A 19,369-nucleotide genomic window follows, 5' to 3' on the forward strand; every position below is an offset into this window, starting at 1 on the left:
CAGGCTGAAATGGATGTAAAAGACCTGGGGAAATGAAAAGAACTTAGCATGGTACAAAGATCTAAAGTCACACAACATGGTACAAAGCAAGTACCGTAGATTCCGGCATATTGGGCGACTGGGCGTATAAGACGCCCCCCAACTTTTGCTGTTCAATTTTAGAGTTTGAGAGTTTGAGCGCCGCCAGGGGCATCATGGGCACCCCTCCGCTGCCTCTGCCATCGCAGCAGCAGCAGCCCAAGGCAAGGCGTTTGACGGATGGGGGGGCAGGTGAGCGCATTGCTCAGAAGGACTTTCCGTGTCCCTTTCTGTGGCGAGGGAGGAGGAGCGATGGCAGAAGGGGCGCCTCTGCTCACCGGCTCCCTCTCCTCCTTCCCAACACGTATACCTGGCGTATAAGACGACCCCCAACCTTTGGGGTGATTTTCCAGGGATAAAAAGTTGTCTTGTACTCCAGAACATACAGTACTAGACAAGACTCTGGGGGGGGAAGGGTAAAGGGGACCCCTGACCATTAGGTCCAGTCGTGGCTGACTCTGGGGTTGCGGCGCTCATCGCGCTTTATTGGCCGAGGGAGCTGACGTACAGCTTCCGGGTCATGTGGCCAGCATGACTAAGCTGCTTCTGGCGAATCAGAGCAGCGCACGGAAATGCCGTTTACCTTCCCGCTGGAGCGGTATCTATTTATCTACTTGCACTTTGACGTGCTTTCAAACTGCTAGGTGGGGAGGCTATGCCATAAACCCATTGCCATTACTATCAGCAGCCATCCTGCCAGGCCAGGCAGAAAAGAGCCTCTGGAGAAAATATCAAAGTCTGGTTGGAAGATGTGGGAGGGGCAATTCCCACAGGTTAGGGGTGGCTGAATTTGTCTTACACCATACTGCAGAGCTTTCCAAACTTTTTATGTAGGTGGCACACTTTTTAGACATGCATCATTTCGCAGCACATAATTCAGTTCTACTAGCAAACCAGAGGTTAAACTAACCTCTTTCCAACCCTGTGAGGAGCACAGGGAGCACAATTCAAAGTGCTGGTACTGACCTTTAAAGCCTAAACGGTCTCAGCCCAGTATACCTGAAGAATCCACCCCCATCGTTCAACCTGGACACTGAGGTCCAGCTCCAAGGGCCTTCTAGTGGTTCCCTCACTGCGAGAAGCCAAGTTGCAGGGAACCAGGCAGAGGGCCTTCTTGGTAGTGGCACCCGCCCTGTGGAACGCCCTCCCATCAGATGTCAAAGAGAACAACTACCAGACTTTTAGAAGACATCTGAAGGCAGCCATGTTATTTGTATATAATTTTTGTATACATGTTGGAAAATATATGATAGTAAGTCCTGTAATGTAATAGGACAATATTTACCGATGTAATATAAGAATGTTAAGAAATAAATAAAATGCAAATTCAAAAAGGAAAGGGAAAAAAAGAAAAGTGATGCTGCATAAATCTAAGAGGACCCAGTACAGAGTACAAAGCTAGAATCGTGGAACTGGGGGCCACACCAAAGGCCATCTAGCCCGACCCCCTGCAATGCAGGAATCACAGTTGAAGAGTCCCGGAGAGATGCCCCCCCCCAACCTGCTCTGCTTCAGGACCCTTTGCCTATTGCTTCATTACAGAGACCAGAATTTTGCTTCCTCTCATATTCAAGATTTTTGTACTTGCATTCTTGTATATAAAACTGGGACTTTCCGTATTGTCCTCTAAATGGAGAAATTGATTGTTGGTCTTGTGGAGAAGTTAGCTTTCTTGTCTTCAGGGTAAATGACTTAAGAGGAATATTCATAGGAAACTGCCTTGGACAGAGTCAGACATTGACCCATCTACCTCAGCATCATCTAAACAGACCAGGTTTCAGACAGGGGACATTCTCTGCCCCAGCTGGAGATGTAATCCAGGATTATCTATGAGGATGGTGATAATGCAAAGCAGATTGTCTAATCCTGTGCTATGGACACCCCTAGACTTGGGAGTCTTCTACTGCATTTCAAGGGATGTTGGGATTGTCTCCCTTTGGAAATGGGGCTGAATGAAGAATGCTCCGGTATAGAAACATGAACTCCAAAACAGAAGATTCATCTGCAGATGGAACAGCAGGTGCTTCAAAGTTCTGAAGAAACATGGGAGGGGGGGGAGTTGGGCCCAGAGTCACGGTGGGTGGGTTGCCATGGTAACAATGGCCTGCCCTCCTTTGTGACATCTCCTGCTTCTCCCTTAAAAGCCACCAACTACAGGTGTCCATTGTGGGTTCGTGAGGAGAGACTGAGTGAGGTGTGGAGGTGCGTTAAGAGAGATATCAGAGGATTTGGATTTTCTTCTGATTTTGAGGAAGGCGGAGCCAGCATCAACCATGGGATCAGTTTCAGACCTTCAGGAAGAAGGAAAGTTCAGAGGACTTGTCCTTCGCGGAACAGAGTGGCTCAGGAGGCTGAGAAGCATAATGTCGCTCAAAAAGAGCAGTAAAGTGGCCCCGCTCCAGCCCAAGGAGCAGCCTCCTCTGGCACCAGTTGTGGCAAAGCTCTTCAAGAACTGTCGAGAGCTTGCGAAGGCAAAAGCCCGAAACCGGGCCCGTATTAGGCCAGCACCAGAAGAACAGGACATAATTGTAGAAGATCTCGAATGAGCTGCCGGCGTGACAAGTCAAGGGAAGGTGCTCCGCTTTGGAAGAATTAAAACGGAGTAAAGGAACCACAAGGGCGATGAGATCAAGGTAACCCTCCAGCCTCTCCTGTGCTGCAGACGCTCAGGACAGAGAGACGAAGGGAACTAAGTTCCCGCAGGAGGAGTGTTCGCCTCCATACCAGGAGAGGCAAGTCACCAGAGGATCGTGGCCGCCCTATGCCTCAGGGCAGATAAAAGCTGCCAGCCCCAGTCCCAAGTTGCAGGAGCAACATTGTTGGTTGCTAGTTCCTGCCTGAACCCTGTCCTGCTTTCCTGTCTGAGCTCCTAACCCGCCCTGACTCCCTGCTTGCAAGCCTGTTCCTGACTTCACCCGACTCCCTGCCCTGCATCCAGCATCAGCTACTACGGACTGCCTCCACGTTGCACCTTTGACCGCGGACCGGACTTGGACCTCGCCTCTTGGGTAACCCACGGGACCAGCACAACGGGGAAGGAGGGAGAAAGGATTGAAGAAAAGTGAAAATGCTGGGGACAAAAGGCTGACTGCTGTCTCACCCTTACCGTGCGAGGAAGAAACCAAAAACAATGGAAAAAAATTAGGCCCTTTGTGGATGATGTCTATTTCTTTTTGTGTATCTTGTTGGTGCGTAAGCATAAATAAAGCAAAAACAATATGTATGTTGGGTTGTTGGTTTGTTTGTTTTTTGTATTCTCATTTTATATTCTTATGTTGTGAACCGCCCTGTGATCTTTGGATGAAGGGTGGTATAGAAATTTAATAATGAATGAACGAATGAATGAATGAATGAATGAATGAATGAATGAATGAATGAAACATTCATGGCACCCACACTGTCAGCCTCAGATACCAGGCTGAGAAAGATGTTCAGGGAGGCTCATTAATTGATATGGGATTAATATCTGCTATGATGGTTTATTTTGTTCAATTAACTAGCACAAAATACAAAATCTAGAATCTAATATTAATTTTCTTCTTAACAAAAGGATTTTGGTGAATATATTGAAAAATTGCACAGCGCTAAAACAGCCCAGTACATGACCAGTACTAATTAACTCATCAGGAATAGGTCTGCATAGCCTGTGTTCTGATATTTGCAGCCAATCTGGACATTATGTTAAATATGCACTATTGGGCATTGCTGGGCACTTGCACAAGGACCCTCCCACTGCATGGTCATCATACTGCGAGTTCTTGCTGTTTGGCATCACCACCTGTTTGCTCATCCAGCTTTTTCCTTCAGTGATAGAGGGAGCAAGCAAGTGTGGACAAGGGAGAAATAACATTTGTTGTCATCTGCTCATTCACTTCTTGCCTGTTGCCTGGACAGGTGAGTACGCAATGATGGTTGGAGAGCAACAGAACGAGGAGATGGACATATCATCAATCTATACCCAACCTGAAATACCGTAATTTATTGAAAGTTTTTTTTTGGGGGGGGGATATGTCAAAGAGTTCTCTCTTCCCCACTTATAACAATGTATAAGGATCCGCAGGGGAAAGGTCACCCTGTGATCTTTGAATGAAGAGTGGTATAGAAATTTAATAATGAATGTATGAATGAATGCTCTCCCCAGGGAAACATTAATGGCACATGATTATAATCAAATAATAGATCTTATTCTAATTGCCCCCACTAAAAGCTTTGCAGTTTTTGCTGTCACCTGTCACTTTCAGCACAGTATTTTTATATGGACTTTTAATCAAGAACTGTAATCTTTTATCTATACTTGAAGAGTTCAACTTATTCCACAGTCTTACTTGAGAGATTGAATCAAATGCAGCTTTCAGATCAATGAAAGCTAAGTATAGCACACCACCTGGCTTCTTAACATACATATCTATAAAATGGGCTAGTACAAAGCAATGGTCTATAGTGGATCTGCTTGTCTAAATCCTGCTTGCTCTTCGGCAAGAATAGCTTCATCAGTTATCCAATCAATTATTTCAGACAGCTCAACTTGCAAACTTGTTTCTGAGCTTCTAGCACATATTAACTATATTGTAGTTTTATTTGTTTGCTTTTTGTTTTATTTAGTTTTGGTTTATTTATATGTTATGGCCCGCAGAGCAATGAAAAGCAGATTAATAGAAAAATACATATGAATTTCTGTTAAGAAATAAAAATAACTTTTATTGTTTGCAATACAGTGGTACCTCGGTTTACGAACTTAATCCGTTCCAGAAGTCCATTCTTCAACTGAAATCATTCTTAAACTGAAGCGTGCTTTCCCTAATGAGGCCTCCCGGCACTGGTGCCATTCCACCATTTGGATTCCGTTCTTAGACTGAGGTAAGTTCTCAATCCAAGACACTATTTTTGGTTTTGCGGAGTTTGTAAACCAAATCGTTCTTAAACTGGACTGTTCTTAAACTGAGGTGCCACTGTATTGATATATATTTTTATTTATTTATTATAACAGTATTTATATACCACTGTATCATGGATATAGATCACATCGATTTACAATATAAAAACATAAAACCAAGTTTAAAAACTAGTTAAAAACAAAAAGAAATTAAAAACAAACAATAGACCACTGTAGGGGCTGTACTCTTAATTGCCTGCACATCAATTGCCTGTCAGAACATAAAAAGTTTCCATCAGATATTTAAAAGCTGGCACAGAAGTTGCCTGTTGAATCTCTGTTGGCAGGGTGTCCCTGGGCTGGGGAAACGAAAGGCTTGATTTGCCAAACAAGCCTCCCCAGCTTGAGGAGTGATGATGTCAGGGATGGAGCTGGAACATCAGGCAATCCCTGATGTATCCTGGACCCAGGTTGTTCAGGGCTTTGAAATCAATTCAAGGACATTGGACCCAGCTTGGTAGCAGATGAGCAGCCGGTGCAGCTGTTTTAACATTTGTGCCACATGTTCTCAACCAGAAGCTCCCATCAGCAATCTAGCCAGAGGATTCTGGAGCATCTGAACCAGACCAAGGACAGTTCCACGTAGAGCTCATTTATAGTAATAATCTAGCCTCAAGGTTAAGGACGCTGGTGGCGCTGTGGGTTAAACCACAGAGCCTAGGACTTGCCGATCAGAAGGTCGGCGGTTCGAATCCCCGCAACGGGGCGAGCTCCCATTGCTCGGTCCCAGCTCCTGCCAACCTAGCAGTTCGAAAGCACGTCAAGTGCAAGTAGATAAATAGGTACCACTCCGGCAGGAAGGTAAACAGCGTTTCCATGAGCTGCTCTGCTTCGCCAGAAGCGGCTTAGTCATGCTGGCCACATGACCCGGAAGCTGTACGCTGGCTCCCTCGGCCAGTAAAGCGAGATGAGCACCACAACCCCAGAGTCGTCCGTGACTGGACCTAATGGTCAGGGGTCCCTTTACCTTTACCTAGCCTCAAGGTTGCCAATGCATGGACTGGCAACAACCGTAGTTGGTGAACCAGACAAAGCTGGTCAAAGGCACTCCTAGCCTCAGAGAACACCTGAGCCTCGAGTGACAAATAGGTATCCAGGAATCTCCCCAAGTTATACACTTGCTCCTTCAGAGGGAGTTTGTTGGAATTTCAAGCCCTTCTCACGAGAAGCTGGCAGCAGTCCAGGCACCCGGCTTGAATTCCTGATGACCTCCCGGGCTGCATTCCCCAGCAGACGCAGGCAAGGTCTCGATCGGCGATTCTTCTCAAACGTGAGAAGAACCCCCCCCCTTTCCTGCCTCCCCTGGCAGGGGAAAGAGATAGACAGAAACGTATTTACATGCTTTTATTTCTGTCTTTGCAGCGTTACAGAAAACATGACTGCTCTCTCCATACTCCAGCAGTGTTGTGACTAACAACTTCCTGTACATCCTGTACAGCTCATCTTACACTCTGAGGTAATTCCGGTGCTGCGCACGGTGAAATGACTGCCCCTCTGTTCCCACAGCAGTCCCAACATTCCCATCATGTTTACACTTCAAGCTAGGACTTTGCAGCTTCATTGCTTCATTATCGTAACAGTGCAACCCCTTCCAACTTGCCAGTTTCCCAAACATGGGAACCTTTGTCTTCCCGATCTACCACTGCATCTGGCCACCTGTTTCTCCCGATTCAGCCTCTCCCGATTCAGATATTATAGAGAACCAGAGCTGTGTGATATCAGCATCCTGGTGACACTTTGCTCCCTAATGACCGCACCCAACAGCTTCATGTAAATAGTTTGAAAACTCACTGCTTTTCCTTGAGAGCATTTTACAAAATTATGTGTATTGTCTCTTGAAAGAGAACCTACGCAAGTGATGCCCCACACATACACTAAGTATTATCATCCCAGCCTTCCTCCCTCCTCTCTGCCCCCTTCTCGTCGATAGCATTTCTAAAGCGATGTTTACAGTTAACGCTAAGGAAAGTCAGGCTTTGTAGAAACTTCCTTCTTTGACTTAAAGTTCCTCAATGTGCCTCGGAATGTGGTCTTTGTCTGTTCATTTTGCACAGAACTTGGAACATTTGGAAAGCTGTATCAGAACAATAAAATCCTGAATGGACATGCTCCCAATACAAGGTGTTGTGCAGGGGGCGAGACTATCTTTGCATATGATGAAATGGTGTGTGGAAGCTTTGGCCAAAATACAATGGTTAGTCTTCAAGCTGCCACAAGTTTTTTTGTTGACTTTGCTGCAGCAGACTACCCAGCTACCCAGTTCAGAGGGTGTTGGAATCCTAGAAACTAAGATCCAAAGTTGGGACAAGCACTTTTTGGTGAGAAAAACCCAGCAGAGATTTAAAGTCACATAATATGCAGCAAAGAGTGGAAATATAGGCTGTTAGACCTTTAAAATATGCCCTTTCAGGGAGCCCCAAAATGTCCCATTTCTAAGCTATCCCACTTCCCTAGCACAGAGATAGACCAATTCTTATTTTTGCAGTATTAGTGAGGGTAGCTCAGGTAAGTGCTGTATCTCTGAATCATCCACCTTGACCAGAGGACACCCAGACTCATCACCAAGTACACCAACTATGATCACTCCTGGACAGGAATTGTCAAAGTGCATTGGTAACCTCAAGACTTCATTACTGCAATGTGCGCTGTGCAGCCAGTTCCCCTGCAAAAAGCAAACTATACATTCTAAAAAACAGACTAACATTGCATTACACGGATGATATTGTTTCCACTGTACTTTCTCTTAAGTGAAGGCGCACTTACATTACACTTCCTAAATAGGAACAGTTGGGCTGCACTCTTCAAATTATTCTTCCCCTTGACCTTTGCAGCCCTGATTTATTAGGTTATAAAAGTCTCACAGAATAAAATTACATTTCCCCAGATACTTTCCATACTGCAAGCAAGTGAACATAATTTACAATCCCTTGTACAAGGCTGATATTTAGATCCATCAGCACTGAAGCTGTGAACGTGCTGCTAAAATAGCCCAAGACTTCCACAGTATACAATGCATAAGTTTTATAGGATGCCTCTGTCAATATAAATCATATTTTACTGATGGAGGGATAGCCCTGCTTCATCGCGCATTCTTTGCATGGGTGTCTGGTGCCTTCTGAAAGCACGAAATTCTAGCCTGTTTCCGCTCAAGCTCCTCCACCTGTCAGCAGCTTTATACTCAACACATACAGAAGGCTCACATGTAAAAGACTTCTTCCAGTGAAGACTTAAGAAACAAAAAACAGTGTTCTTCTTCTGCATGTCCTCCCTATTTCTGACCTCTGGTGGGCTAAAAAGGATGTGATAATGTGCAGTAAAATAATTTTACTGACTAATTGGGAGCACAGTTTTAGCCAACTACATTTTAAAATCTAACTTATTGCAGTCCTGCTTTAATTACTTAACGAGTGCCTTCTGCTGTCAAAAGGTGGTCTTTAAAAACATCCACTTGTGAATTCATCTAAATATAACAAAATGGTGCAAACAAAACCCCGAGGAGCTTCTGGCAGTTCCCTCAGTGCGAGAAGCAAAGCTACAGGGAATCAGGCAGAGGGCCTTCTCGGTAGTGGCGCCCACCCTGTAGAACGCCCGCCCATCAGATGTCAAGGAAATAAGCAGCTGTCTTATTTTTAAAAGACATCTGAAGGCAGCTCTGTTTAGGGAAGTTTTTAATATTTAATGCTGTATTGTTTTTAACACTCGATTGGAAGCCGCCCAGAGTGGCTGGGGAGACTCAGCCAGATGGGCGGGGTATAAATAATAAATTATTATTATTAATTATTATTATTATCATCATCATCATCATCATTATCATCATCAAAGATCTCAGAAGGAGGGAAGGAATATGAGGGGATACAGTCTTTCAGATAGCTTGGACCTAAGCCATTTAGGGCTTTATAGGTCATAATCAGCACTTTATAGGGCTTTATAGGTCATAATCAGCACTTTGAATTGTGCCTGGAAACAGGCCAACAGGCCAGTGAAGCTGTTGTAACAAGGGAGTCTTCTGCTCCCTATAACCAGCCCCAGTCAACAATCTGGCCACAGCTCTTTGAGCTAGCTGAAGTTTCTGGCAGCCCCACGCAGAGCACATTACGGTAATCCAAACAGGACGTAGCTACGGCATGTGTCACTTTGGCCAAATCAGACATCTCTGTATGAAATGAGTCTAGTTTTCAGTCATGATTAAAACCTCAGTCAGCCAATCCTTGGCAAGCGACACAAGGCAAAGGCTCAAACCCCACCACATATTAAGAAAAATTATCTAGGACTGAGCTCAGTATTTCCACACTTCTTCGGCTTTTCCTGGTGGAAAAACAGCATCAGGGTACAAATACCATCCCACCAAGAAAAACCATTAAGTGTTACTTTATGGTTCACCAGAGGCAGAATCATAACACTTCAGGTGTTTTGGAAAACGCCTTGGCGACTTACGTTTTCTAATCCTCTAATAGAAATGCATTTAAATTGAACAAGTGAATGCTGAAATAAAGATTTTAACTGAATGTGAGATACAGACAATAATTCCCTTTTATATTGCTGTCATCTTTATTTATCATTCTCTCTGCTGGTGAAGTTGAGTGACTGGGTGCCAGCAAGTCTGGAAGTAAAACCAGGCCAAGAGTTTGTACTATGGAAGTTGAGCTAACAGAAGACGTAGTGAAACTGTTGGCCACAAACGTCTTCCTCCACACTAGGCTTCCCTGCACCTGTGACTCCCACCACCAACGTTTTCCTCTTAAACAGAACATCAGTGAAGAGAGGCTCTTTGCTTGGCTGGAGATGGAAAAAGAGGAGAGAAATTCTCACACTTCTGAAAAGTCTCATATCGGAAGCCAGACCATTATGCATGGCTGATCAGATGCCATTGTGGATGCCACCACCCTCTGGGTATAGACACTGACATCCATGTCACCCTAAGATCAGTAGCAGTGTGCATGCAGGGACTGTTATCTTCGTGCACAACGTGTTGCCATGGGGGAGATCATGTGAGCTGCCTCAGTTAAGACAGGAAGATAAGAAGAACCTGCTAGATCAGGCCAGTGGAGCATCAATGCAGCATGCTGTTCTCACAGAGCAGGATCCAAGAACTCAAGCATGCTCTCCTCCTGGGGTCCACAGCAAATGGTGTTTGAAAGCATCCATAGTTTTCTCTTCCATTAATTTTTCCTATCCTGTTCGAAAGCCATCCACGTTGGCCATCACTGCACTGCTTGAAGAATTACTTTATTTCTTGGGATATCCACAAGTTTTATTATGAGAGGGAGAAAAACATTTCTTTATCTGCTTTCTCCATGCCATTCATAATTTTATAAATTATATTACTTGCATTCTCTATGGATTAAAAAGTCTGAAAAGCTGGGGGGTGCTCCTGTTGTTATTCTGTCTCTCACAGCTACAATAAACCTACCATTAAAATTATGGACTGGTCATTTCTTCGTCACAGGGCAAACGGGCAAATTTAGCAGGGGATCAAATACTTTCCCCGCTCACTGTATTTACCACACCTTCCAGCTGTTGATTGGAGAGACCTCAGCACTGACACGGAAGTCACCTCCAAACTGAGGAGATCCCAACCCCCAGACTACCTTGGTCAAGCAGTCAGCAGGGCAGTAGGATATCCCTGGACCACAACCTTATGATCAGACATTCAATAAATGTTGACTGTGACAGAAAGCTCATTTCTCTTCCTAGCTTCTGTAAAAACAAAACTTCTCCTCCTCTCCCAGCTGCACTTCAGTCATGCCTTGTTCGGAGCTGGACCATCCATGAGGTGGACTCAGGCAGCGGAATCCAAGGGGGGCTGCCATGGGGGCCGCCACTGCCACCGCAGAAGTGGGGGAAGCAGTGGTGGCTTCTAGCTTCTGAAGAGGTCCTGTGAGAGCCCCACAAGATTTAGCCAGAACCTGGAAGCTGTTTCTGCCACACAACCCTGGTAAACAAGGCTTTGGCAGGGCCCCTTCCTGTTTCATCACAGGCAGGGAGATAGGACAGGCCACCTCTGCCATGAACGCTGCACTGAGAAACCAGCTGGACCAGAGCTGGACTCTCTGACTCATCCAGATTTGTCTCTTATAATCAGGTCTCCTTCTTCCAGGATCAAGTCCTGGATTATTGTTGTTTTGTTAGTTGCCAACAAAATAGGGGGATGTAGGTGAAGCAGTTGCAGTTTGGGGAAGCCGTCCATTTCCCCTCGCTCCTGCGTGGTTTGACCTACAACAGTTCCCCTTGTCAGGACGTATTTCCTATGCTGAGAAACTGTGCCATTCCCCACCTTCCCTGCCAATTATAGGCTTTGCCAGCACATACCAACCCTCTCTGCAGCCATTCTGGGCCACCTTTCTCAGATTGTGGGCTGCATCCTTGACACCCCTAAAGAAAACAGGTTGTTTGCCTGGCTGAATAAGTCTGGCCAGTACCAATACTGGCAATGTACACAGTCCAAATGAGTGCAGTTCCCTATTGCCTACACTAACTGGCAGCAGCCACCAAACCGACTGGGAGCAACCACCAGATGAAAATAGTTCAGTATTGACTACACCAACTGGGAACCACCTCTATATAAAAAAACACAGAGGCAGTTCAGCCTCAGGATCCTCTGATTTATCAGTGAAATAAACCTCAACATGACACCTGTGTAATTGTCTCTTTGCCTGACTAAATAGCTGGGGGGGCAGTGGCATAGCGTGGGTTGTCAGCACCCGGGGCAAGGCAAGTAATTTGCGCCCCCTAACCCATGGATTTGCGCCCCCTAACCCGTGGATTTGTGCCCCCTAACCCTAAGCCCCAGATGTTGCGCGCGGTGCGGCCGGCCCCCCCTGCACCCCCCCACGCTACGCCACTGGGGGGGCTAGCTCTAAAGTGAATCATTTCTAAGTCATTCCTCTACCAAAAACTGACCCCCGTATATGCCGACACCAAACACAAGGAATCCAAGGTCCCCACAACAGCAGCCAGACACAAATAACGCTCAGCACCTTTCCACCACTATCAGTACAGTGAATGGGCTGGATCCCTCGCTCCTCTGCACGGCCTTTAACTATTTATGTAGCGTGTTAAAATATTAGTTATCTGCTTCTCTGTCTGCTAACTACCTAGCTAAGCCACGAGTTAAACTCCCTTGGCCCCCAATAAAATCAGCACTCGCCAGCCAAGCCAAGACTCTGGGAGGGACGGAAAGGGGGTGTTGATGGGCCAGAAGGCCAGGCCCACGTGGGGGATCCGGGGGGCCTCTACCTCCCACCAAGTGGTCCAACAGAATGGTGGAGAGGAAGGAGATCGAGGACGAATGAACCGAGCCCACGACCCGGGATCAAGCCTCGCCCAAAGCGCAAACAAACATGGAGCGAAACGGCACTCTAACCTCTTCACACACGCGCGCGCAAAAAGTGGTGCGGCGGGGGGCAAACTGCCTTCAAACACCCGGCGTGGAGCAGGCAAGGGCCAAGATGAGCAAGTTGCCCAGACCTTCTGAAGCGCACAGACACAACCACAAGGCAGTCTGCTGCCAGAGAGAAAACCGGGACCTTAAGCTCAGGCACACAGGTGCAGCCAGCCGGCGCAAGGAGAAGCGATGCGAGGAAGAAGAAGGCGCAAAACAGCAAGCGCACTCGCGCGCGCCGAGCATCGCAGGTTCTCCAGGACCCGATGCAGAAAGGCACCGCCAAGCAGCAAAAGCCCCGCGACCCCAGGGCAGGGGTGGGGCGGAGGAAGGGGGCCCTGGCGCACGAAGAAGGCCCCTCTGAATTCGTCCTTTTCAAGCCCAGGACCCAACCCGGCCGGCACAAGGACTGAGGGTCACTCACCCACCGCGGGAACTTCAGCTGCGCGCTCCTGCCTGGACTCAACGCGCGTGGATGCTCCAAGCGGGAGACGGAGGGGAGAGGCTGCGCAGGCAGGGAACTCCGGGCTGCGGGATCCAACGCAAAACCAAAAGGCGCAATCCAATGCAAGAGAGGATCACCGCGCAGGATCCAGCGAGGAAGGGCAAGAATCCAGCGTAGCCCTGCGGCCGAGCCAAAGTTAAATTTCCCACGGTCACGCCCCCTACCGGCGCAGATTAGCCTCCTGCCAGGAAGCAGGAGGGGGTCGCCAACTCCCCGGGCCGGATCACTGCAGGGTCCCGGGGAGCGGACTTTGGGGAAGCCATCCGTTCCCCCTTTCTCCTGCGTGGTTTGACCTACAACAGTTCCTCTTGTCGGGGAGTATTTCCTATGATGAGAAACTGTGCCATCCTCTATCTTCCCTCCCAATTCTATACTAGGCTTTGCTAGCATCTGCATGCCCTCTCTGCATCCGTTCTCTCCCACCTTTCTCAGTTTGTGGGCTCCTTCCTTGACCCCCCTAAAGGCTGCGCTTTGGCCACTTGCTGAGCAACTCTGGCCAGGACCCAGGCTGGCAAGGTACACAGTCCAGCTATCCTACAGTCAGATCTCTTGGTTTTAACATAATTCCTTAATCTCAACACAGCAGACACCAGCGAGTACAGAGAGAATAATTTTTGCTTTAAGACGAAATCAAAATGTTTTCTTATGCTGTGCCTTTACCGTTGAGCATAGGAAAATACGACATTCTTAGGACAGCTATTAATAGTTTGATTTTTTTCCCCCGGGGAGAAATATTTATTTAATAAATTAAGTCCAGCTGACATCAACCATATTTAGACCTTAACTCTCACGATGGGGAGGAAGCAAAAAAAAGAAGCACACATTCAACAGTACTGCCCAAATTATGAACATTAAGTTGTAAACAGCACCTGCCATTCAGATCTTTCTTCTGCCTATAATGATGAGACTTTTATACAAAGAAAGGTGCTGCCTCCAGCCACTCTGTGTGTTGTTGTTGTTTATTTTTTTAAAAAAAAAATTATTAATTTTTCAAACACATAATAAAAAACAAACACAACACAAAACAAAAACATACACAACATTAAACATATACCGACTTCCCCATACCTCCCTTTCACTGCATCCTTATTCCACAATTCTTTAGCAACCCTTTAGTCAATTTATCTATTAGTTCCCTTTCATTAAATTTCCTTAAACTTATTAGTTACAGCTGTAATTCTCTACTTCTTACCCCTTGACATCTTAACACTCCTCAATTTTACAACAGTTTTTAAGATATGTTTTAAATTTCTTCCAGTCCTCTTCCACTGTCTCTTTCCCCTGGTCTCGGATTCTGCCGGTCATCTCTGCTAGTCCCATGACTCGTGTCCCATGACTGCCTGCTTCATGGGACTCGTGTGTTGTTGTTGTTTAGTCGTTTAGTCGTGTCGGACTCTTCGTGACCCCCTGGACCAGAGCACGCCAGGCACTCCTGTCTTCCACTGCCTCCCGCAGTGCAATACTACTCGATTCAGCTGAAGCCTTGTCAATCTCCAGCTTTATTAATACGAATACTACATTTTCCATGGACACAGCATTGTAGGATTTCTTTATTTCTGTTTCATCTTACAAGGAGCTTACAAGTTTCAACTAGTGCCAGAGACAGATTCAAGTAACTATGGGGTTTTACATTTTCGACTTGTAGTAATATACTGTACGGTTACTGAGTCTCACTTGCATGCATGAAAGGGTTAACCAGAGCTGGAAATGGTCTCAGTTACCACTAGAGCAATTAAGCAGGTTCAATGAAATTAGAAGGGCCCCTGAGGGCGATCTAGTCCAACCCCCTGCAATGCAAGAATCTCAATTAAAGCATCCATGACAGGTGGCCATCCAACCTCTGCTTAAAAACTTCCAAGGAAGGAGATTCCTTTGACATTTCATACAAATCTCCATGTCTCAACATAACGGAGAACAACTAGCTATACATATGCAGAGGTTATACTCCACAGTTGCAATTTATTGCAGGCTGCTTCACTTGGAGCAGAGATTTCTAAACCACAGGCTTAGTCTCTCAGGTTTGGGATGGTAAACTCCTAAATGATATTTTGGCACATTCTCCAACCACTCGCAAAGAATTCAGGAAACTCTTGCAGAGTTACAGTTCCCAGCACCCTTAACAAATTGTGCTTTTAAATGTCTGGTGTTCTGTACTAGTAAACCCTCCGAGTGAAGTCCCTATGACGGTTGGACAGCGCCTTCTTTGCCTCCTTCCGGCAATTCCTGCAGCCAAGCTGGTGCCAGATGTATTACGGTGGTACCTCGGGTTACAGACGCTTCAGGTTACAGACTCCGCTAACCCAGAAATAGTACCTTGGGTTAAGAACTTTGCTTTAGGATGAGAACAGAAATCACGCAGCAGCAGCAGGAGGCCCATTAGCTAAAGTGGTACCTCAGGTTAAGAACAGTTTCAGGTTAAGAACGGACCTCCAGAATGAATTAAGTACGTAACCAGAGGTACCACTGTACTCTGCTTTCCTTTGGGCAACATCAGCCAGGCCAAGAGGGTGGTCTTGTCGTCTGGGCATCCCAGGACCTCCAGACACACTGGCCAGGCTTGCACCCCAGGGAGGTCACTTTGGTGTTGCTAACACAACGGTTTGACTCCTCCCCCCCAAAAAAGGGTCACTCCATTCTCTTTCAAGACAGATGGACATCAACAGCAACAATATTTATAAACATCCTGGATTCTGCAAGTTATAAATCCAAGAATGGTACCAAAAGTGGTTGAGTGCAAGTTGGACTGACTGCACTAAGCAACAAGGAAGGTGGAAGACATACCAGGGAGAGAGGGAGATAAATAAATAAAAAGATGAAGCAACTCAGAACTCCAGAACAACTCATTCTCTCCAGAAATGTAGCAGAGAGGTAGAAATTCTTATAAATATTGCTAGGTATTAGATTTCTTTAACAGGTTACAACTGAGTGAAAAACACCAAGCTAATTATGAGATTGCATGACAGAGATTCCAGGCATATTACCCTCCAAAATAAAATGGATGGATTTGAAAACTTTATCAACAGATCTTGGACTGGGTGTGTCTATACCACCCAATGATAGTGATGTAGTCAACGAGGGCACAATTACTGCTACCGTAATTGAAAACTTTTGGATGTATGGAAAATAAGGAGAGAAACTATGTTTCATGGCAAAACTGGCTGTTGTGTGATGAAATTTCATCTATCAAAGCAATTACTGCTGCTGTGGGCAGGACTTTTAATCAGTCTCATTGCCTTTCACTCCCATATGATCCTATGAACTGTGATCACAATTAGACAGATGGCACCAATCGATGGAAGTTGGGCAGAACAGACACCTCCCAAACAGCCTGCAGCCCCAATTGATTGATACAGCCCCAATTGATTGGGGGGGGCAGTAGTAGCAGGTGGCGCTGTGGGTTAAACCACAGAGCCTAGGGCTTGCCGATCAGAAGGTTGGCGGTTTGAATCCCCGCGGCAGGGTGAGCTCCCGTTGCTTGGTCCCTGCTTCTGCCAACCTAGCAGTTCGAAAACACATCAAAGTGCAAGTAGATAAATAGGTACCGCTCTGGCGGGAAGGTAAACAGCGTTTCCGTGCGCTGCTCTGGTTTGCTGGCCACATGACCCAGAAGCTGTACGCCAGCTCCCTTGGCCAATAAAGCGAGGTGAGCGCCGCAACCCCAGAGTCGGCCACGACTGGACCTAATGGTCAGCGGTCCCTTTACCTTTACCTTTACCTAGAAGAAAATTGGAGGGTTTCTTTTAGCACATTATTCCAGAATACTAACTGAATAATGGACAATGACATGTGGCAGCATGCAAAAAAAAAAAAACAACATACACACACACCCCACAACTATATCACTCTAAACAGTTAGTGTGGAGAAAGGCCCATAGTCTGTGTCATCCCAGCCTGGTCTCCTCTGTCTGGGAATTGACTCTCCAGCAGAAGCTCTTCCCAGTTCCTGCTCCTTGAACCTCCTTTAAATAGAGATATTTGCAGCAGGCAATGTGTGTGCTCTGCTGCTGACATATAGCAGGAGTACATTCCAGTCTCCCTTCCCAGGCGAGAATACATCCAGATTACAAAGAATTAAAAGGTACTTTCCAAGTTTCAGCAGAGAGATAATAGCATTGGGGAGAAGGAGGGAGAAGGAGAAAGTCCTGTGTTTTCCACACTTTTTTCTATACTCAGTTTCAATTACTCAAGATGGCTGTAAAGAAACTAACGTGAAGGTTGCACGAATCATTTCAGATACCTTGCATTGAGATAAAGAACCAATTTGTTCTTCCCTTCCAATTAGTCAAGGTGGAGGAAATCTCATTTGCAGTGCTGTGGTATGAATTTGAAGAGTGAACCTGATTCACAGCAAAAAATAAAGATTAAAGCACAATATGACTTCATGGACCTGGAACGCAAGAATTCCACCAACATACTTTACTTGAGAACGCTGGCATAACTTCTTCTTGGAACTCAGACATTTGCTATTAAAGGTCCTTGACGTGCCCATCTAGTGTTTGTCCGGAAGCCCAGCTAGCTTGCTCTCTCTCTTTCTCTCTCTCTCAGTTCATATCCCAATTTTTACTCTTATCTTCCCTCTCACCTGGGTCCTAAATGCTTCAACTTCTTTCTTTAAATATTTAATCAGGATCAACTATGCAAATGAGTTCCAGAACAGCCGGAGTGGGGGAATCTCAACCATGTAAATCTGTTATAATAAAATAGAATCCTGAAGCACCTTTCAAAGCCATGCTAATTAATGACTAACCTACAGGTACTTATAGAGTCTGGGGCACTTTTCAATCAAACACATAGTATATTTAATGCTCATAAATTTAAAACAAAATGAAAACGTTTTGGTTCTTTAGTTGCATAATTTACTAGCAAAGAGGTTGACTTGGCAATCTAGTCCCTTATGACACCCTTTGTGTGCATATCATCAGATGTGCCTTTATCTACTATGTTTATTCCATACTTTCCATCAAAAACAGCCAAAAGGTTTAATAATACGGAAGACGAAGCACTCGCTGTTTGAACTATAGCCAGAGACCAGGCCTGAATGTTAAGGAGGAATGGGGAAATGGAGACCTAGCAATAAGCCTTCTGTTCTCACATGAGTGTAAATGACAAGTTTCCTGGCCAGCTACATTTAGCCTCTCCTGGTAAGAACATCAACACCGACCTGCTTACTCAGACCAGCTAGCCTAGCTTTTTGTTTTCAAATACTAGCCAGTCAAAAGTGCCTGGTCACTCACAAGCAGGACGCAACACAATCGTGTCCCTCTGTTGCTGAACCCCAGCCACCTGGAAGATTTACTGCCCCCGTACATGGAGCTGTGTTTAACTATCCTGCGCCATGCATTTGTCTGCCTATGTGAACGTCATCAGAGACAGAGGACATCTCCACATCTCATGGTAGTAACCCCCCTCGAGTTAGTTGCATGTTGCACAAAGTTGTACTCCTTCTGTTATTATTCCTCATCCAATCATGACGAAGAAACGCAGTTTCACTGACTGTTCTCACATCTTGCACGCAAAGCTTTTAACCCTCCAGAGACCTTTCTCCAGCAGATGTGTGCCTCTTCCACAGTGCAAGAAAAGTCACTGACGGCCACAACTTCTTCCCACTCCCACCCTCCTGCCCAGAAGGGACGGCATCTCAAAGGTTACACAGCAACTAGGCACCCCCACCTCCTCTCCTCTCCTCCTTTATTCCAGCTTCAAGCTTTCAAGTAAAGTCTCACCAAAGCAAGCCTTCAGAAAATAAAGGCTTACCTTCCAAAGTGATGGGCTCTCTTGAGATGGGCACTTCTGGCAGGTGCCAGATGCTTTCGGAACAGACAGCAAGTGTTTCTCTAAGTCGCCTCTTTGCCATTTCTCCAAAAAGGAAAAAGCTCCACTCCCAGACAGTGGAGTTGTCATCATTTCCAAGCCCCTTCTAGCCACACCTCTCCCTTTCTTTTTCTTTCCAGCTCAAGTCCTGCTTGCCAGAAAAAATAAATAATACAAGCTGGCCGCTAAGCTCACAGTTGTTATTGTTATGTGCTTTGTAGGGGAGGCTCTGCACTAGCATCTCCTGCGCCTATGAAAGCAACACAGAGAGTTTTCCACTACTCACCAATGCTTTCAGCTCATCAGTCCAGCAGGTGATTAATTCATCAGCAAATACCGATTAGTGGGTTTTGTTGAGAGCGAGTCCCTGGAAAAAAAAATGCTTTAAGGCCTCTCCCAATGCTTACAGACATTTACTAGGAAATTGTAATATGACACTCGGCTGTAAGCATTCCAAACAAAAACGCCAGCCTTTCCTTCCTCAGTTCCTTGCAAATTAAGAGCACCACTGAAGGCAAAGAAAGCTTCATGAGAAATGATGAACTTGGAAACTAAGCCTGTTCTCCCAGCAGCAAAATATCAATTCTTGAGGGGGTACGACTCTAATGCTCTCAGGAATCCCTGCCAGGTAACAGGTTAATTGGATCTGTTTACAGTAAAC

The 19,369-nt window shown here is 45.9% G+C and overlaps 1 protein-coding gene across 6 annotated transcripts in view; it reads right to left on the reverse strand.

Moving 5' to 3' along the window:
• A4GALT (alpha 1,4-galactosyltransferase (P1PK blood group)) overlaps positions 1–19,112 on the reverse strand; it is a 50,615-nt gene extending 31,503 nt beyond the window's left edge. For 2 of the 6 annotated variants that reach the window (XM_081911842.1, XM_081911840.1), the window contains exon 1: positions 18,652–18,979. The gene's annotated coding sequence lies outside the window, so the exon portion shown is untranslated. The other 4 variants (XM_081911841.1, XM_081911843.1, XM_081911845.1 and 1 more) reach the window with 4 other exon arrangements.
• Positions 19,113–19,369: the final 257 nt, after the last annotated feature.

The sequence above is a fragment of the Podarcis melisellensis genome (genome assembly GCF_964234715.1).
Source record: "Podarcis melisellensis genome assembly, chromosome: 5".
NCBI classification, from domain to species: Eukaryota; Metazoa; Chordata; class Lepidosauria; order Squamata; family Lacertidae; genus Podarcis; species Podarcis melisellensis.